Below are 20,563 nucleotides of genomic sequence, written 5' to 3'. Positions count from 1 at the left end.
ACAAGGTTTCCGTAGGTGAAACTGCAGAAGGATCATTAATGTAGAGCAGCCGGAGGGAGAGCCGCAGGCCTGACCTCAGTTGCATCCCAGATGCACACCCCCACAGCCCGGTGTGCCCCTGACGCTATGGTCCAACCAGCGGAGCGGTCCATGGCCAGGGCGCGTGGGGGTCCAGGAGCTAGAAAGCGGGATCCCTTCTACCAGAGGGGGCCGCAACCCAGCAGATGGATGGGGATGTTCAGCAAGGTGGGAATAACCTGCTGGGAGATCCCCAACTACACACCGGAGAGGTAGCCAGAGCACTCCACCTCTCTCTGTGCCACCCCTCAGCCGCTGCATGGCCATGAGTTGTGCCTCCTATCCACCAGTGGGCGAGTTTTGGAGGGGCACCAGTCAGAAGGGAAATCTTGAGTGGGAGCAGCTGGGAGCCAAGGGAAACCTTGCTGTTCATGATGGACGCCTCCCCAGGTGGATGGGGCATGGCACACTAGGTGAGCTCTGAGCCATGGTGCAGCCAGGCCTACTGACAATCAGGTTTTTGAGTTCGGGCCACCCATCACCATGGGTGAGTGATGGCCAACTTCTCTAATGCAGCGGTTGACCTTCCCTCATGTCCAAGTACCAGGAGCTCGGCCCAGTGCCACAGGGCTGCAGTTTAAAGACTCTAGTGGTCACACCAAACACGCCCAGCCATCTCCAGCCTTCCTCACCATCCCCTGAAGGGCTGGAGTTCATGGTCGGGGGATGTGCGATCACCAGATGGGCTGACTATGCAGCTGCCTGTCTCCATCGCTGTGAGGAGCCCTGTCACGCTGCTGCAGTAGATGGCAAGCAGGCTTCCTGGGCTGGGCACCTGGAACCCATTTGTTTAAAACCCTGATAGTCTTGACCAACTCCCAAGTGGAGAGGCTAGACAGGCACATCCGAAAAAAAAAGAAAAGAAAAAAATAGGGGCTGTGGGGGTGTCCCCTGCAACACCCCGCTCTCTATACTGTGTGGTATAGTGAGCGAGGTTTTGCGGGGGACACCCCCGCAGCACCCCCAAAAAAATACCAAAAAATTAAAAAACAGAACAGGGGCTGTGGGGGTGCCCCCCGCAACACCCGCTCACTATGCTGTGTGGTATAGTGAGCAGGGGTTGCGGGCAACACCCCTGTAGCTCCCAGGAAAAAAAAGAAAAAGATCCTGTGGCACTGGTTCCCGATCACAGAAGTGAAAGGGAACGGTCTGCGTGGGGGAGTGTTGTGGGTATGTTGTGGGTATGGGTAGGTAGGGGTTTTAAATGCGTGTTCGCATGGGAAATGTGTGAACCTTTTGTGGTTTGCACATTTCTCATGCAAACATTTCCATCGCTGTCTTTTCGTGACGGAAAAATCACGCAGATCCAATCTCACCACGTAAGTGGGATGAGCAGTGCTGCCTACCCCAGCCTCTCCTGTACTGGCAGGTGAGGCCAACATCTGGAAAAAAGCTTTCCTGTGACACTTGGCGGTGGATCACTGGGCTTGCGTGCCGATGAAGAATGCAGCTAGGTGTAAGAATTTGTGTGAGTTCCAGGACACATTGACCATCGACACTTCAAACGTAGCTTGCAACCCCATGTTCAACCTGGGGCTATGCCTTGTCTGAGGGTCACTTGAATGGCAACTGCACCAGGGACCTTAGCCGGGGCATGGCTGGGGCTGTCGTAGGGACCCCGTTCCTTTCATCCCCTAAGGTCAGACCCCCTATCAGCACCATCGCAGGATCACTGGACATGGCACAGTGGATTGTTACCTGATCGTCCCAGTCTGCCTTTATCCCCATTGTAGGATTGGCAGGGCCAGGGACCTGGTGTGCCCCGGGGTGGTGGTAGGCCTAAATCCCCTACCTCTACTTGGGTCCGCTAGCCGTGTTGTGATTTGCAGTCTGTGGTGTCCCACGTTCCCACGTCTGCCTGTGTGGGATGGCGCTAGCATACAAGCTTTGCAACTGCATCCAGTGGGTAATCTCTCCCGAGGCGGGTTTTGGCGCAGTGCACACTCAGCCACAATGGAGTCGCAGGGCTGGGGCAACCCTCCTGCCCCCAAAAGCGTCCTGAGCTTCGGCTCCCTGACTATGACCTCAGATCAGATGTGGTGACCCGCTGAATGTATGCATATTACTAAGCAGAAGAAAAGAAACTAACCAGGATTCATACAGCAGCGGCGAGATAGGAGCCCAGCACCGAATCCCTGTTTGGCTGCGGGTGCAGGAAATGTGGCATACAGAAGACTGACTCCTCAGTGTTGCTCAAATGGCCCAAGGCCTTCTGATCGAAGCTCAGCCTGTTGACAGTGTTGGGCCAGTAGCGGCCCCTGATGCACTGGAATCGGGTCTTCTAGGGTCATGCCGGGTTGCTTGGAAATGGAGTCCAAAGTGGGTGGTAAAATCCATCTAAGGCTAAAAACAGGCACAATAGCCAACAAGTACTGTAAGGGAAAGCTGAAAAGAACTTTGAAGAGAGAGCTCAAGAGGGTGTGAAAATGCTGAGAGGTAAATGGGTGGGGTCCATGCAATCCGCTTGGAGGATTCAACACGGCAAGCATGTTGGTCACCCAGAACTGCGGATCCCGTTGCGGGACAGCCACCCAGGCCAAACCGGCCCCTGAAGGGCTAATTTCCTCTGTGGTGGTGCACCGCAACCAGCTCTGTTTTGGCTGGGAGGGCCCCAGGGGGCAGGTAGCTCTCGGCTCCAGGGGAGAGGGTTACAGAATCCTGGCAGCAGTTTTGCGGTGTCTGCTGGGCCGAAGGAGATTGACCGCCAATGCGCCCTCCTCTTCCACCAGCCCTTCTGGGGGGTCACCAGGGTGATGGTGGATGGCTCCTTACCCCTTGTGTGAAAGTGAACTGGGATGGACTGTCCTCAGTGTGCCCCGACAGCATTGTGCCACTGGGTGAGGAGGCACACAGAGGGTGCCAGGGGTCTACTGTGATGTTAGTTACCCATCCAACATGGACCAAGGAGTCTAACATGTGCATGAGTGGAGGGTCAAAACCCAGTGGCGCAACGAAGGCAAGGGCTGGCACATGCCGACGAAGGTGAGATCCCATCTCAGCATCGTGGCGGGGCGCTTCACCGGCTGTTCATGCCTGATGTGTCGGGGAGTTAGAGTATGAGCGTGTGTGATGGTGAGCTATGCCTGGGCGGGGTGACACCATAGGAACCTCTGGTGACCTGGGTATAGGGGCAAAAGACTAATTGAACCATCTAGTAGCTAGTTCCCTCTGAAGTTTCCCTCAGGATAGCTAGCTCTCAGCTGGCTGGCTCTCAGAAACCCCAGTTATATCTAGTAAAGTAAATAATTAGAGGTCTTGAGGTTGAAAACGATCTCAACCTATTCCCAAAGGCCAGCTTGCTGGCATGGAGATGGGCATCGAACGTGAGTGCCCAATGGGCCATTTTTGGTAAGCAGAACTGGCGCTGGGAGATGAACCTGAAAGCTGTGTTAAGGCATCTGATGCCGACGCTCATAAGACTGCAGAAAAGGTGTTGGTTGCTATAGACAGCAGGACTTTAGCCATGGAAGTCGGAATCCGTTAGCTAAGGAGTGTGTAAAAACTCACCTTCAACTAGGCCTGAAAATGGATGGCGCTGGAGCGTCGGGCCCATGCCGAACCTTCGCCGGCACTGAGAGTCGCAGGGGCTGAATTGCGACGTGTAAGAGGGCCACTGCGGTGCACCTGGAAGCCTGGGGCGAGGGACCAGGTGGAACTGCCACAGGTGTAGATCTTGGTGATAGTAGCAAATATTCAAACAATAAGGCTTAAGTGGAGAAGGGCTCCATGTGAACAGCAGTTGAATATGGGTTAGTCAGTCCTAAAAGATGGGCGAGTGCCATTCAGAAGGGACGGGTAATGGCCTCTGTTGCCCTCAGCTGATCAAAAGGGAGCCGGGTTCAAATCCCTGAACCCAGAGTGGCAGAGACGGGCACCCTTACAACATACACTGTGGAAATGCACACTATTTCAGAGAAGCCAATGGGAGCACCGAGGAGAGTTCTCTTTTCCATGTGAACTGCAGGGAACCCTGGAAAAAGTTCACCCCAAGAGAGGAGCCCGAGCCTTGGAAAGCATTGTGGTTCTGGCGGTGTCCAGTGAGTTCACGCTGGTCCTTGAAAATCTTGAGGAGATGGAGTAAATATTGTACCTGATGGTACCCATATCCACAGCAGGCCTCCAAGATGAACAGCCCTGGCATATGGGAACAATTGTAACGCTCACCTGATATCCATGGGGACGCCACTCAGCCTGCTCTGACCAACCACAATCTCAAACCCTTCCCTGGGATCCGTTCAACTGGGGCCTGGGTCTTGAATACAGGATATTTAGTTTTAGCTTAATAGTCTCAAGTCGTTTGACACCCACTCCCCTTGAGGATCAAACCTTCCCCTATGTCCTCTCCTCACCTTGTTCGCTTGTATAGGGTTCTCTCCGTCCTTCTCTTCGGTGCAGGGGTGCGTTGATTGAGGCGGACCTAGTTGCTCCACTGTTGCAGCCCTCCAATGAGTTCGGGCTTGCTGTGACTCCAGCCCGATAAGGTAGGGTGTGGGTTCTTGTGGAATTTTCCTTTTCTTGTCTCTTGCGCTCCTTAATGATGTCTCCCCTTCTTCCCTAGGTGCTGGTAAGGGGATCGGGATGGTGTTGTGCTGCTTGAGGAAGTTGAACACTGAATGGTGAGTGAATGCGCGATGTGCGGCGCTGTTCGCTTGTCTTTATGCTGACTTATGTCTCTCTTGTGCATAACAGGCTGCTGCAATGTCCCAACACGGCTGCCGGTGAGAGAATAAGTTGCGATAAGTAAAGCGCGAAGTGCGGTGCCTTATTGTCCTTTATGTGCTAACGTGTGTTGTGGTTTCCCTTGTAGATCGGTGGCGTGCTCTGGACCTGAAGTTACCAAGAGCGATTCAGGCTCTGGTAAGCGTTTGACTATTCTTGCTGTTTGTAAGGAATCCGAATACGAGAGTGCTTGCTAATGTTCTTTCTCTCTCATTCCTTTTCCTTGCAGGCTGCGGCATTCTGGAATGAAGATGACGCCGCCAAAATGCTGTCAGCTGGATCCAAAGAACGTTGGATGGAAGCAGGTTCTTCTCGGTACGGTAAGTATGATATTAATGCTGTCCTTGTTCTTTCAGGTGCGCGGGATGCGGAGGAAAGGCGAAGGCCTACAGGAGACCGAACAGAACGCGGTGAGCGTCACGCTGCAGGTGCAGAGTAACGCAAAGCGTGTTTCTCTGCCCGGGCGTGGTTTTTACAGCCTCCAGGTATCCCAGCCATCTTTAGGTCGGACCACACCCAAAAGGCTAGACCGCATAACTAAGTTCCTGGAACTGAGTTATGTGGGCGCATCCATATTGCCCCAAGTGCAATGCTAAATCCAGTTCCTCATCAGACTTCTGCTTTATGTATGAGCCTGGCTCCAAGTGAGTCTCTGACGAGATGTGAAGGCTTTCAAGGTCTATGTGGGGGATGGTGGTCTGGCCCTAGTGCGTTGTCTAAGGGGGCTAGGGACAGGGATCGTGACAGCACTCCCCCCTAAGGCCCCTCTCCTGTCTGGCCCCAGCTTGGTTGCATGGTTTTGATGGAATCTTCTGAGCAAACCAGGTGCATGGATATATTTGCATGGTTCCCATATCCTATCTTGCGGGCCATACCCTTTCCAATCCACTAGATAGTATAGTTTGGATCTGACATACTTGGAGTCCAGAATGTCTTTAACCTCAAATTCTGGCTCGCCTTTGATCATTACTGGTTTCGATGGAGTTAGAACACGGGTTCCATGCTGAACAGGTTTCAAGAGAGATACGTGGAACACAGGATGAATTTTCATGTTAGGGGGTAAGGCTAATTTGACTGTCACTGGATTTATCACAGAGGTGATGGCAAAAGGACCTGGGTAATGTGGGCGGGAATGTCCGGGTTCCTTTTATGGGCACATGTTTCGATGCCAACCAGACTTTGTCTCCCACCTGATAGCTGGGGGCCTTTACTCGATGCTGGTCATCCAATTTCTTTTGACGGTCCTTTGCTTGGAGTATGTTCGACAGCCCTTTTAAAGGTTTGAGAGATGGTCATGTGCAAGGTTTTAATTGCTGGCATTTCCAGGGCAGTAGGTGTGATGCTGGAAATGCATCTGAGGGACAGGGCCTCTGAATCCTTGTCCTTTTACTGTTTTTTACCGTGTGTTCTGTTATGTTTTCTGCCCCGGAGTCCATGTGGGACTCCTGGCAGTGCAGCTCTCTCTTTTGGTTTGGTGAACAGACCCCTGGGATACCCTTATGGCACCCATGGGTAGGGGTACAACCCTGTGCCCCTAGTGTATGTTTTTGGGCACCTGTGGGTAGCCCCAGAGCAGGGTATGGGCTGGTGGCAGCTCCGTGCTGAAATTGACAGGTGCTCCGGGTGTCCTCCATTTTGGGATACCCAGGCCCTGCCATTGGGATCAGTTGATTCCTGGTAGGAAACAAGATGGCCCCTGTGACCTCTTGCTTTCTATTGCCTGTTAAATTGTTTTCCCAAAGTCCTGGGAAGCCCTGTCTCTGTCCCTTCCCCCTGACTGGCTGTTGGGTGGAAGTTCCATATATGGTATTGTTGTGAAGGCCCAGCTAGACTGACTGGAGCCTTCCCAGTGACTGTATGTTGTGGGTACCTCCTATGGGTGGGACCTGGGTGAATGGAGTGTGTGTCCAATATACACTCCTTGTTGTGGTTGTCTGGTTTCTGGCATGAGAGACAAAGACTGAGACAGCCCTGCCCGAAACTGGCCTGAATGCAGTGTGTAGTGTTGAATGGCTGGGTACTTGTCCCAATCCACATTTCTTGTTGTGAGTGTCTGGAAGGGAGGAGTGTGGCCTGAATGCACTGTGTGCCTGATTGGCTGACTGACTGCATGAATGCCCTTCTATATGATTGGCTGCTGAGTGTGTGCCAGCAGTGTGGATGAGAGACAGGATAGTATATCTGGGGACCTCTCACCACTGGAAAAGTGTTCAGAAGGAACCATTGGTTCAGACGCAACCATTGGTTCAGAAGCAGCCAGGTGTTCAGGAACGTTCGGGAATGTTCAGAAGCATCCTGGAGTGGAGTCTCCACTCTAAGAGTAACTGGAACTGCTGATCCTCGACGTCCAGCTGGAAGAAGAAGACTTGCTGTGGCATTTGCTTCGACTGATCCGAAGGCTGTCGAATTCGTCGAGGGCTGACCCGAGAGAGGACCTGGTAAGGCGCCCTCTTCCCGTGCTCCGAGGGACCATCGAGCACCGCTCCATCTTCGCCGAAGCGCCCTGGAAGACAGACCCCCGAAAGGCTGCTGACCCGAGACGGGACCGCCGAGGAGATCGAAGTGAAGCAACCTGACATCGACGTCGTCGAAGTCCATTGCCGTCGACCAGGGTTCGCAAGTTTGTGTAACCGCTGGAGGCCCGTCGAAGTTGTGCTGCCCAGCCGTGGGAACCACTTGACGCCGTGCCGCCGACGACCGGAGCCGTCCGCTCCTTTGCCTAAGAACATTCAATCGAAGGACTCTCTCGACCGCATCGTCAACCACTTATCCTGCCGGAGAAAGTCGAGGACGACCGACGCGCCGAGGAGAAACCTGCCGGTGGGTTTCCCGCCACCCGAAGACCCCAAAGACACAAACGACTCAACGCCCTTGCTGGGCCTCCGTCTCCACAATCTTTGCGGTCCAGAACTATTGTCACCGAGGTGCCCCGCACGCCTCTGCCTTGCAGGACGCCGACGCTCCGACGCCGACGAGCACCGCTCGGACGAAGCTGCCGCCTCATCGACACCGTTCTACCTTGTTCATCGGCAGACATTCGACGCCCCGTGCCTCCCGCCTGAAAAGGAAGGCATTCAAGAAGGGCCGTCGATTCCCCGTCACCGAACAGCGAGTTCCTCGACGTTTGTCGACGCCTCTTCAAGGAACTCGACTCCACCAGGTACATTGGGGGGGTAAAAACATTATAGGAGGGAATAAGACTTACAGAACAATATATGGACTGGGCGTGCGCTATATCTTTGTTTTACAGGTTGCCCAGGTGGGGGGATCTCCACACAGAACTGTGCCTAGTGGTAGGGGCCAGTATTCTGCCTATTGCTCAACCATCTTATTCTCTCTCCTCTTTCTATTGCTGGTTTCACTCTATTGATCTGTGTGCCATTGTTACAGTATTGTTGATGCACTTTACTAGGATCTAGTACAAAGGGTGGTACTACTTTAGAATTGTATATTTGTGTCATTGTTGATTTTCCGGAGTACAAAGTGAGTTATTGTGAGAAGTGTACATAATCTTGACTATTGATTATATAAAGACTGTGTTCTAACCAATACAGTGAGTGGACATTCCTTTGTGGGGGCTTGGGGACTACGCTGTACTTAAGAACCAGCCCGCATCACCTCCTGAGAAGCTAGGCCTTGATTGCTCGCCCATTGCTACCGTATCAGAGAATCTTGGCTGGGGTCCTCTGTGCCTCTCTTCCACCATATAGGGAGCGGAAGTACAGACACCCCCCACCGGTTCGTTGCAGTAGGGGTATCTAGTTCGGAAGTGCGTGGATGCCTGCCATAGATGGTATAAAAAGGAGTCTGTCCAGTACTTGTATGTAGAGAATTGTTATAGGCATATTCAGCTATCCATAACAGATCCGTCCAACTTCCTTCTATTTGGTGTAGCATACAGCGTAGGTACTGTTTGAGAGTTTGGTTCGTCCTCTCTGTTTGACCATCCGTTTGAGGATGGTGACTGGTGGACAGTCGGATGTCAATTTGGGCCGTAGAACAACACTTCCTCCAGAAGTTGGACACAAATTGAGTTCCTCGATCTGAGACCAGCACCGAAGGAAACCCATGGAGTCGTACTATGTGTTCAAGAAACACTTCTGCCAAAGTGGACGCGTTTGGGAGACCCTTAAGAGGAATGAAGTGTGCCATTTTTGAGAACAGGTCCACAACCACAAGAATGGTATTAAATCCTTGATTGGGTGGTAAATCGGTAATAAAGTCGAGGGATAGTGTATGCCAGGGCGCTGGTGGATTTTCCAATGGGTGAAGGAGTCCGGCTGGCTTTTGCTTAGATGATTTATTTTGTGCACACACACCACAGGACAGGATGAATTGGACAATGTCCTTACGCCACGTGGGCCACCAGTAACTTCGTTTTACCTTGGCAAGAGTCTTCGCAATTCCAGGATGGCCCTCGATTAAGGAGTTGTGATAACCGGACATGATTTGTTCTTGTAGTTCTTTATTCGGCAGGAATAAACGATCCTTGAAATAGGGTAGTTGTTTTTTTATTGTGTGATCTTCCCCTCATGTACTCCACTCTTGTAATTGCTCAGGACCCATCATGCTTCAGACGCCTTCATGTAGCTCATCTTGGGTCATGCTTGTTGTAATCCTCAGGAGTTTGTCATCTGGAATGATGGCTATTGGGTCGGGATTCTTGTATACTGTTACGCTCACCTGGTATCCATGGGGACGCCACCCAGCCAGATGGTCATTGGTGCCCTTCCTAATGATTCCCTGGTGTGGTCTCGGTGTCGATGGGATTCCGCCGGGAAATGAAGACTATATTAGGACTGGGCGACCAAGTTAAGTTTTCCCCCACCTCCCTTGTGTTTCCAGCCCCTCCAGGTTCTCTTCTCACCTGGTTGTCGGAATCGGTGGGCTCTCCGTCCTGCTCTCTGGGCAGGGGCGTGTTGTCTTTTGTGGGTGCGGGCGGTCCAGTTACTTCACTGACTGCTGCCCTTGTAGTATCTTTCAGGTAGGTCTTATTGCGATTGATGGCGCAGTAATTCTTGCATGCCTTTTCTCTGTTCTAAATGTCTCTTTTTTATCTCCCTAGGAGCACGGAGTGTCCGCTTGGAGAACTGGATATGCTGGTTCTCACTGGGAGATGATGGCGCGCTATAGCGCTATGATGCGGTAAGGAGGCGCTTTTCCATAGCGCAGCAATGTCTTTTCCCCACTGACCTGTGCTTTTCTCTTTTCATAGGTCGCGGTGAGTTCCCAGCGCTGATGGAGTTCCGGAGCTATGCCGGCCGAAAAGCAACCAACCAGGTAAGTCTTTAAGCGCTTTGTGGTTGTAATGTCTCCACTACCTCCTTTAATGATGTCTTTCTCCTTTTCTCAGGTCCTTCGATCCGGGCGGTGCACTCCACCAACAGAGCTGCTCAGGAGCTGCGAGCAGTGAAGGATGATGAATGCAGCTAAGATTCTGCTGCTAACGATGTTCTTGGTGTATCTGCAGGTCCGGAATTCACCAGGCTCGTAAGAAAGCTGGACACGGTGAGCGTCACGTTGCTAGAATCAAAGTAACACGAAGCGTGTTGTCTTGTTCGGGTGTGGTTTAAATATACACTGTAAAGTAGTCCAGGTAAAGTAGTCCCTAGGCCACCACACCCAAAACACTAGACCACATAGCTTGGTTCTAGGAATCAAGCTATGTGGATGCCTCCATGTTGGCTGAAAGCCTAAATAAAGTAGTTCCTCAAGCAGATGTCTTTTCTTACTGATGAGCCTGGTGCCAAAGGTGCCAGGACTGGCCCCAAGAGGGCCTGAGAAGTGGATGCCGGGCCTTATTAGTGATCCGAGCCCTGATTCCACCTGGCCAATGGGCTTGCCAGTGGGGATGAGGGCTGATGGTCGTGACATATACCTTCTCATCGGTACGCATGCGGGAAAGAGCATCGGCCTTTCCGTTTTTGACTCCTGGTCGAAACGTGATCACGTAATCATATTCAGCGAAGAAGAAAGCCCAGTGTAGTTGTCGTGGAGATTGAGCCTTTGCTGTTCTTAGGTACTGTAAATTTCGGTGGTCAGTTATTACGGTGATTGTATGTCTGGCGCCAAGGAGATCGTGTCGCCAGGCCTTAAAGGCTGACTTAATGGCTAGGAGTTCCTTGTCCGTGATAGCGTAGTTGAGCTTGGGCGGTGTGAATTTACACAACCAGAATGCGACAGGGTGTAATTGACCAGTTTCTGGGTCTTTCTGCGAGAGAACCGCTCCCATTGCCATACTTGAGGCATCCGTTTCCACCACGCATGGGAGGTCTGGGTGAGGATGGGGCAGGATTTGGCAGAAGTGACTCTTACCTTAAGTTCCCAGAAGGCCTTTTCTGCTTCTTATGTCCACTGGAATTTCTTGTTACATTTCCTTAGCAAAGATGTGATTGGATGCACTATCTGTGAAAATCCTGGGATGAATTGACGTTAAAAGTTTGCAAAACCCAACATACTTTGGACTCCTTTGGGCGAACGTAGCAATGGCCAGTTTGGGATAGCATCGACCTTGTGTACATCTATGCAAATTACTTTTGGGGTGAGGACGAAACCAAGAAACTCCACTTCGGAGACATGAAATGAACATTTTTTCGAGTTTGGCATAGAGCTGATGTTGGAGGAGTTTTGCCAGGACGGATCGGACATGTCTGACGTGGTCTTGTTTTGAGGCAGAGTATACCACGATATTGTCTATATATACCAGAGCACAGACATTGATTAACTCCCTTAAGACATTGTTCATGAAGTATTGAAATGCAGCGGGAGCGTTGCAAAGGTCAAAGGGCATTACCTGATGTTCGTACCGGCCATACTTGGTACGAAAGTTGGTTTTCCATTTGTCGCCCTTTTTCACTCGAACAAGATGGTACGCTCCTCTAAGGTCTAACTTTATGTAGATTTGGGTGTCTTTAACCTGATCTAGTAGTTCTGGAATAAGCAGTAGTGGGTAGCAGTTTTTTACGGTGATTTGGTTTAATGCGCGGTAGTCGATGCACGTTCTCAAGTCCCCTTCCTTCTTCGGCACGAAGAATAGAGGAGAGGCTGCTGGTGATTTTGAGGGGGGGATGAATCCATTTGCTAGGTATTGGTCTAAATAGGACCTTAAATGCTGATTTTCTGGTTCTGTGAGTGCGTAGATTCACCCATAAGGGATATGTGCGCTGGGTATCAGGTAATTCTGGCAATCGATCTGGTCTGCGCGGTGGTAAGGTGTTAGCGTGTTCTTTCTGAAACACATCTTGAAAGTCCTTGTATTCACTTGGTAGGGTACCGGTTACCCCCTGAGTTGTTGCCACTGTTCCATGAGCAGGAGTTCTAGTATCAGTTGGGTTCTTCCCTTGGTAACAAGTGTGAGCACAACTTTCGGAAAAGGCCAACTCGTTTGCACGCCAATCTATTCGAGGATTGTGAGTTACCAACCACAGCATTCCTAAAATCAACCGGAACTGGGGTGCCTTGATGAGGTCGAAAGCGATAGCTTTCCGGTGTCCATCCTGGCACAGAAGAGTTAACACTGCGGTGCGTTGGGATACTGGACCAGAAGCTATTTCCGTACCATCAACAGTGGTGACAGTGTCAGTGTTTGCCTTAGGGCATAAAGGAAGCCCCATCTTTGCTGCGAGATCTTGGTCTATATAGTTCCCAATGGCTCCACTGTCGAAATACGCTTTTACGGCATGCATCCAAGATGGTTGTTGGTGGTTGATCAAGATCACAGACAATGCAAAATGGAAGGTCTGTAAATCAATTTCTTTGCTCGACAAGTGGACCCCTACGCTTGCCAGGCTTGGTAGTTTTCCGACACTTTGTTTACATCTTCTTTGTCCATGGCCCCTACCGTTCTCCTTGGTGGTTTCACTGGGCACTCTTTAAGGAAATGGCCTGACCTTCCACAGTACAAACATAACTGCTGCTGCCTTCTCTTGTCCCTTTCAGCCTTAGTCAAGGGAGCCCTGATCCCTCCGATCTGCATTGGTTCCCCTGGACTTTCTGTTGTTCTTGGAGCATTGTCCTTTGATCGCACATACATAGGGCGAGTGTCCAGTCTGATCCGATCTGCTCTTCGGTCTTGCAACCTTTGATCTACTTGAACCACCAGGTTAATGAACTCCGCACAGTCTTTAGGGGGATCCACCACTTGTGCAAGAACATCTTTTAGCTTCCCTCGTAGGCCCGATGAAATAACGTGGTTCTTTTCTCCTCCGGCCATCTGGCCTCGACCACGAGCCTATTGAAGGTTTCTATATATGTTAACAGGTCTTGGTTTCCTTGACGGAGACACAAATGTTTGTTGTCTAAATGCCTGTCCATGGGTACAACGAGCGAAGAGTTTCTCCATTTCCTGTTGAAATCCCCTGAAGTCATGTAGCAATGGGTCATCCTGACTGACAAAGGGTACAGACCAATCTGCAGCACTGCTGCTCAGATATGATAGCTCGAAAGCGACCCGTGACTGGTCATTTGGAAAGGCCCCAGACCTACAAAGGAAGTGCAGACGGCATTGGTTCATAAATGTTGCATACTTCTTGGGATCTCCCGTGAATCGCTCAGGTGGGGCCAAAGGGACTGCCCTAGGAAGAGTTATCTGTACAGGGTTGGCTGATGGTACTGGCATTGCTGACACGTTACCAGGTAACGAGGCATGTCCCACCTGTGACTGGAGAAGTTGCCGGCCTAAGTCATTAGTGCGTTCTTTAGCGACTATCAACTCTCTCCTCAGGGTATTGGTCTCCTGCCTGGCTACATGTACTTCAGCACGTAACTGCCCCAGCATTTGGGCTAATTGGTCAGTTTCTGACGTTTCCATGACGTCCAGGTGGATTGTGGTATAAGGCTTTGCGTTCCGTAACACTCACCTGATATCCACGGGGACTCCACTCAGCCTGCTCGGACCAACCACAATCTCGAACCCTTCCCTTGGATCCGTTCAACTGGGGCCTGGGTCTGGAATACAGGATATTTAGTTTTAGCTTAATAGTCTCAAGTTGTTTGACTCCCACTCCCCTTGAGGATCAAACCTTCCCCTATGTCCTCTCCTCACCTTGTTCTCTTGTATAGGGTGCTCTCTATCCTGCTCTGCGGCGCAGGGGGGAGTTGGTTGAGGTGGGCGCTGCATGACCTAGTTGCTCCACTGGTGCAGCCCCTCCAATGGGTTTGGGCTTGCTGTGACTCCAGCCCGATAAGGTAGGTTGTGGGTTCTTGTGGAATTGTCTCTTGTGCTCCTTAATGATGTCTCCCCTTCATCCCTAGGTGCTGGTAAGGGGATCGGGATGGTGTAATGCTGCTTGAGGAAGTTGAGCGCTGAATGGTGAGTGAATGCGCGATGTGCGGCGCTGTTCGCTTGTCTTTATGCTGACCTATGTCTCTCTTGTGCCTAACAGGCTGCTGCATTCTGGAATGAAGATGACGCCGCCAAAATGCTGTCAGCTGGATCAGAAGAACGCTGGATGGAAGCAGGTTCTTCTCGGTACGGTAAGTATGATATTAATGCTGTCCTTGTTCATTCAGGTGCGTGGGATGTGGAGGAAAGGCGAAGGCCTACAGGAGACCGATCAGAACACAGTGAGCGTCACGCTGCAGGTGCAGAGTAACGCAAAGCGTGTTTCTCTGCCCAGGCGTGGTTTTTATAGCCTCCAGGTATCCCAGGCATCTCTAGGTCGGACCACACCCAAAAGGCTAGACCGCATAACTCAGTTCATGGAACTGAGTTATGTGGTGGCATCCATATTGCTCCAAGTGCAATGCTAAGTCCAGTTCCTCATTAGACCTCTGCTTTATGTATGAACCTGGCGCCATAGCCGCCAGCTCTGGCTCCAAGTGAGTCTCTGAGGAGACGGGGAGGCCCTCAAGGTCCATGTGGGGGATGGTGGTCTGGCCCCAGTGTGTTGTCTAGTGGGGCTAGGGACAGGGATTATGACAACAATATAGGTCTGGGAAGTGGGCAAGTCAGATCCGCAACTTCGGGATAAGATTTGGCTTTAAGGGCTGGCTCGGTCAGGCTGGTGCGTAAAGCCACGGCTGGACAATGCGTCCCCTCCCCCGGGGCTGTACACTCTAAACGCTAGCTGAGCCCTTTCTGTGGATCACCCCAGCTGCAGTAGTTGCCTCTCTATGTTCCACTACTGGGGTTTTGGGACTGACGTTCTGCCTTGGACAACACTTACCAGCTGACTTAGAAATAATGTGGACCAGGGGAATCTGACTCTTTAATTAAAACAAAGCATTGCAATGCCTGCGGCAGGTGTTGACATGATGTGATTTCTGCCCTTTGCTTTGAATGTCAAAATGAAAAAATGTATGAAGCGCAGGTAGCCGGCGGGAGTTACTATGAACCTCTTAAGGTAACCAAATGCCTCGTCATCTAATTAGTGATGCACTGTATCTGCCTACTATCTAAAACCACAGCAAGGGGAACAGTGTATCAGAACCAGCGGGGAGAGAAGATCCCATTGAGTGTTCCTCTAGTCTGGTACTGTGAAGACACATGGGAGGTGTAGGATAAGTGAGAGTTGCTTGGGCCGCCGGTGAGATACCACTACTTTTATTGTTTTTTCACCTACCTAGTGAGGCAGGTCGAACCCCATGGGGCTCTCGCTTCTGGTTCCAAGCGCCCATGACCCACTCTGGTGACAGTGGCAGGTGGGGAGTTTGACTGGGGTGGTACACCTGTCAAACGATAACGCAAGTGTCCTAAGGTGGGCTCAGGGAGGACAGAAACCTGCCATGGAGCAGAAGGTCAAAAGCTCTCTTGCTCTTGATTTTCAGTATGAATACAGACTGTGAAAGCGGGGCCTCATGTTCCTTCTCACTTTTTGGGATTCAAGCAGGCGGTGTCAGAAAAGTCACCACAGGGATAACTGGCATGTGGCAGCCAAGCGTTCAGAGCGGTGTTGCATTTTGATCCTTCAATGTTGACTCTTCCTATCATTGTTAAGCAGAATTCACCAAGTTTTGGACTGTTCACCCACTAATAGGGAACGTGAGCTGGATTAGTTGTGAGACAGATTAATTTTACCCTACTGATGATGTGTAGTTGCAGTAGCAATCATGCTCAGTACTAAAGGAACCACATGTTCAGACATTTGGTTCATGTGCTTCGCTAAGGAGCCAATGGGGAGAAGTTACCATCTGTGGGATTATGACTCTAAGTTAGAACCCCCCCTAAACTGTAATGATACCACAGCACTGTGGAGCCTCGGTTGGCCCAGGATAGCCAGTCTCTGGGCCGGTGCGTAGAGCTGCTCACCTCGGAACTCGAGTGTGAACAGAAGGGGACCAGCTTTCTCGCCCATAGTGCACTGCATGTTCCTGGGGAACCCGGTACTAAATCATTTGTAGACTACTTGATTCTGGGTCAGAGTTCTGTAAGTAGCAGAGCAGCCAAGCTTTTGTCAAAAAAGTGCTGCAGCGGCGCAGAAGTCACTCTGTCCTTCCAACTGCACTGGGGGCCAACCCAGTGTCTCCCACCGACACTGATGGAACCTGCAGGGGTGATGGCAGGGCGGGGAGCAACACTCTCTCCCTTTTCAGTCAGCCTAGCAGACCAGATGGCCTTTACCCATCTGGTGGCAGAATGGCAGGATCCAGCCCTTGGGCTGCAGGGAAGAGAGGCTGGGCCTTGGTTATGGATGCCGGCTTAAGCCTTGGACCCTGGATGGTGGCCTTAAGGCAGGCATAACCTCATAGCCACCCAGGCATCTGGTTGTGCCAGTCAGCCCGAGACATCAGGTCCTTCGGCTGGGCCCAAAGGGCCATCTGCCGGGGCAGTCGGACCAGATGGCCTGAGTCAAGGCTGGCCGGGATGACTACTACATTCGTCTCCGGCCGGGCTCAATAAGCCTCCACTTCATGGTGGCTTAATAGTCGATAGGAAGTGTCTTCCTGCGGGGTGGCTGCGGATGCCTCCTCTGCACCCCCCGACAGCTGCCCCAGGAAGCCAGCGGGCCAGGCAAACCCCCCCACCCCCGAGGGGACCAGGGGGACCCTGTGCAGATGGTGCCCAACAGGCCTGAGTGCAGGGTGAGGCATAAACGAGCCCGGCAACTGAGGCCCAGTTGGAAACTGGGGTCCGGAGGAAGTCTCATAGGAGAGCTACCAGGACTCCACAAGGCAGTCCGGTGCTCACTGGGTTGGCATCCAGGAGTATGGGTACTGGAAAGATTCACTGTAAAATCACAGTAAACAAACTGGGGCACAGTAACAGGCAATATATATTGCAATCACTTCTCTCAGCAAGACAGATATTGACTTCTTGGATGTCAAAGTATATTGGAAGACTGACAGATTGGCAACGACAGTGTATACGAAGGAGACAGACAGAAATAGTTTACTTTTAGCCACAAGCTTTCACCTAAGGAAAACTATTACGAGCATACCTCTGAGTCAATTCTTACGATATAAGAAGATTATATCTGAAGAAGAAGAATTTGTCACTAAATCAAGTGAATTGAAAGGTAAATTCAGCAAGAGAGGATACATTGAACAAGTTTTGTCTGAACATTACTTGACAGTGAGAGATATTCCCAGATAAGAGGCATTGAAACTAAAAGTCAGATCTAAAGAAGAGGAGATGGTATATGTTACCACGTATTCCCAACAGAGTGGCAAAATCAAAAATATCATTAAGAAAAATTGTTGTATACACAAATGAGCATTTTTACCACAGATTATGTTTCAAAGAAACTACTTTGTTCAAAAGAATTTATTTAATGTACATAATTAATTCAACTTGTGTATGGTGTTCAAGAATACACAAATTTGATTTATTGAAAAATTGAAAGACTGCATCTTTTTGAGTTATTTAATTGAATTGGAATATTCTGTAAATTGAGAGAAGTGATTGCAATATATATTGCCTGTTGCTGTGCCCCAGTTTATTCACCGTGATTTTACAGTGAATCTTTCCAGTACACCTATTTTTCAGTAAAGGTAGCACTTTACTTTCTGGGAGCACCTAAAGTAGTTATTTAATAATCATCTCTACCCCTTCCTTTTTGGTTATATATCCAGGAGTATGGGGCCTTAACCATCCAGCTCCAGGCGGCCAAACCAGAATAAGAGTACCACCAAGCACAGCAGCTAGACACAAAGACGTAGGGAAGGCAGTCAGGGCAAGTCCTGGGTCTGACCAGGGATCCCTGAGGCGAGCTGGGATCTTCCGGTCCACAGTCTGCAAGAACAGAGCCTGAGCACTCATCCCCCACCCAGCCATTGTGGAGGTGCCCGTGCACTTCAGCATTGGCCCCAAACACCCTCCAGTGGGGAAAAGCTGTAATGTGCCCTGGCTGCCCAGTGGTGCTGCCCCTGCACTCCGGCGACCCAGAAGGACCCAAGGCTTCTACCAAGGGTTAAGCTCTAACAAAATACAGCCATTTCTCATTAGGTATGTTATTTTCAATCATTTCATGGTAATCTGAGGCAAGGGCCCTCGTCTGCCACAACTCCCTTCTCCGGCCATGTATGCCCAGAAGCCGACGTGGGCACGAGGGCCACCTGGATCTCCCTGGTAAGTTTCCCAGTCCCATGCATGACACCTCGCGCCAGTCTTGGTTTTTGCTTCCAATTGCATGCTGGATTGTAGTTTCATTTTTCCTATTGCAAGGGTGAGTCTACAAGCCCCAGCAGGAAGAGCAAAAAAAACAGGACTGGCTCAAATAAATTTTGCAGCTATGTGCAATACATTCTTCACTGGCCACCCTTGCCTCCATGAAAGCTGTGTTTTATGCCAGAGGGCAGCTGAAACTTGATCATACTACCCCCACACACTCAAAGACCAACAATGGTACACCACTCCAGGCTGCAATACAACGTAAGTCCCTATGCATCATCTTCAGAAGTCTACATTTTGATAAAACAGGCTGTAGGGCTGACAAACTGCATCTTTCATGATACGCCAACACATCCGCAGCTCCAATGCAATGCTGCTAAAATCACTGAAGACACAGGGGTGGACTGGGAACCAAAAGTGGCCCTGGAAATAATGTTCAAAGTGGCCCCAAATTACACATTTTCAGCAAGCCCAACCCTTTTACTATGAGAACATCTGGAAATTAAATAGGTTAGCACACAAAAGAGGCACAGGGTGTAGAGGCCTACGGGGAAATCTCCAGAGTTCCCTGTTGGCCAGTCCCCCCCTGCGAAGACATACAATAAAAAGACAAAGAACCCGTGAAAGTTTACTTTTCCACACTTTCAAACTCTCTGCTCCTATACTGGAGACTCACTTCCTTCCCTAATAATCACTTTGAACTAATGCTTCAACAAGAGGCGTTGCTAGGGGGGGGGGGGGCTAAGTGGGCTATAGCCCCTCTTCTTTTGGTTGTAGCCCCGGATAGAATCTCAGGAGCTACAACCAAAAGGATAGCTAGCCCCCAGTTCCGACATTAGCATAGCCCCTGGTCTTTTCTAGACCTAGCAACAACGCAGGCTTCAATTTACCCTATGCTTAAATCATCCGTCCAATGTATGCACCCCCTGCATCCATTGTAATCCCCTGTTCTCTGTAGACACCAGAGCATGCATCTGTAAACTGTGGGTGTAACTTACCTTTCTTATGGTAAGTGAAATGCTCCACTGCCCTCGAGGCCATGTTGGTGGTATAAGTGCCGCAATATAATAATAGATAACCGTACCATGTCACACGCCTCGATTTCTGAGATTTTTCACTGTCAATGAAGTAAGGAGCCAGAAGCAATCCCCTCTGATCCAACTATCTACATTTTCCAGCCATCGTCAGAGGACTTTGTGAGCGATCAAGACATGAATAGTGAGTGTCCTTAAAAGATGATGGCAAGGTGTATGGACTGTAACTAGGCTGCTGGGAAAATACCTCCATCATGATATGGGGAAGGCACTACTAAGGCCAAGTATGGGGAAAGGGATGCGCTTCCTCTCTCACTGATGAGAAGCTGCCCAGTCTCCTGGACTGGTTCCAAAGCCTCCCCATGTTCGTGGTTTAAAACTCCCTAGTAGGCAGCCTGAAATTAGTGGGCAATGCCAGTCCTAGGATGGCATTAAACCTCATTAAACTAACATACGAGGTAGGAGAACTGAAGGGCCCCGTCTTAAACTTGTACAGCGCAGCAGCTCATTTGAAAGATGTGTGCCAATGTTACTCTGAGATCCAAACCCTGGAGGGGTCTTTTGATATTGTTGACATAAACAAGATAACACATCAGCCTTTAACTTAACAAAACGTAGAGGTGGGCTAAACAACACAAGTAAAGATGATTAGGAGAGTATGGAAACGTTTAGCAAACTGAAACCCATATGGTCTTAACAATAGGAAGTTAACATATTTAGGATTGAAAAAGGAAAACATGTAGAAAGAAATGTGCTGTGACAAGATGGGAGATCCCGCAGTGGAGAAATGGAACGACTCCACACAGATTTCACAATGGCTTTATATACCAAAGGACCAGTTCTTATAATATTTAATAATGGAGGTACCTAGGAATTTGCAAAACAAACCTAAAATATGTACTTTGCTGAAGATTTTCATGGGATCCTTAGTGATATTCCATATACAAAGAAATATTTCAAAATGTGGAGTATACCAGTCTGATCCACATACAATCAATGGTGGGTGCTTTATATTAAATCAATGAATGGGTCTTAGTACTGTACTATTATTGTTTTCCAAAGAGAGAATGTTTCATACACAATACCAAATTGTGTAATACAATATAAGACTTAAATCATTTAATGTTATATACAATTTAATTTACTGTAGAAAATAAATTCAGGTTACTTTCAAGCCATCCTT

General features: G+C 50.0%; 1 pseudogene; it reads left to right on the top strand.

Moving 5' to 3' along the window:
- Window positions 1-1,480: 1,480 nt before the first annotated feature.
- On the top strand, window positions 1,481-1,635 carry LOC138468741 (5.8S ribosomal RNA; annotated as a pseudogene).
- The last annotated feature ends 18,928 nt before the right edge of the window (window positions 1,636-20,563 follow it).

This window comes from Ambystoma mexicanum, chromosome 4q, assembly GCF_040938575.1.
Source record: "Ambystoma mexicanum isolate Mex_15411 chromosome 4q, UKY_AmexF1_1, whole genome shotgun sequence".
Taxonomy (NCBI): domain Eukaryota; kingdom Metazoa; phylum Chordata; class Amphibia; order Caudata; family Ambystomatidae; genus Ambystoma; species Ambystoma mexicanum.
The sequence above is the reverse complement of the archived record's forward strand: the minus strand, read 5'-3'. Positions and strand labels throughout refer to the sequence as shown.